Below are 888 nucleotides of genomic sequence, written 5' to 3'. Positions count from 1 at the left end.
AAAAAAAAAAAAAAAAAAAAAAAAAATTGCCAGAAGGTTCCAGTGTGCAGCCAAGGCCGACCCAAATATCACCACCATCCCATTCCTCCCTCCCTGTAGCCACTGCCTAACTTAGACCTCACCCTTTCTGTCTGGGACCAGGGTCACCCAGCCTGGAGTCTCACCCACTCTGGCCCAACCAACCCATGACAATCCAAGCCCACCTGACCGTGGCACTCTCCTGCCTACACACTCGATGGCTGCCAAGGCCCTCAGGGGGAAGGCGAGCTTCCTGCCCTGCCCCCACCAAGGCAGGAGAGGGCCAGGGGCTGCATGAGGTCCTGCGGGGAGCCATCTGCAGGACACAGCCAGACCCAGAATCCTCCTCCCGGCCCGATCCACAGGACCCCCACCAGCCAGCTTCCCTGACTGGAGTGAGGGCTTAGCTACGGGGCCGCCCTCCTACCTGGGCAGGAGGAAGGCCCATGGCAGGGGTCCCTGGGGAGTGAGTTTCACCTGCCACTCGCCACTCAACAGGTGACAGGACTCCGCTCACTGATGCCTGCCCCTTAGGTGTGGGGGGCAGGGAGGGTGAGTTACACAGCCTCTCTGAGCCTCAGTTTCGTGATCTGTAGAATGGCACAACAGAATTCCCCATGCCCGGAGTTACTCTAGAGTTTAAACCACTCTCGCATGGGACGCGCTCAGTGCCACTCACAAAGAGGGCCCAGGATCGCGTGGCTGCTGTTGGCACCGTGAGGACTGATGTGTCCTGGGCTGGCGTGTGGAGTGAGACCACATTTAAAAGTTTCATACTGCATTGGGTTCAAGTTCTCCACTCTCTATTTACAGACTAGTGTCCTGGGCTTCAGTTTCCCGGACACTAGGAACTCTTCCTCCCACACCCCC

The sequence above is a fragment of the Mandrillus leucophaeus genome, unplaced genomic scaffold (genome assembly GCF_000951045.1).
Source record: "Mandrillus leucophaeus isolate KB7577 unplaced genomic scaffold, Mleu.le_1.0 Scaffold335, whole genome shotgun sequence".
NCBI lineage: Eukaryota > Metazoa > Chordata > Mammalia > Primates > Cercopithecidae > Mandrillus > Mandrillus leucophaeus.
This window is presented reverse-complemented; position numbering follows the sequence as displayed.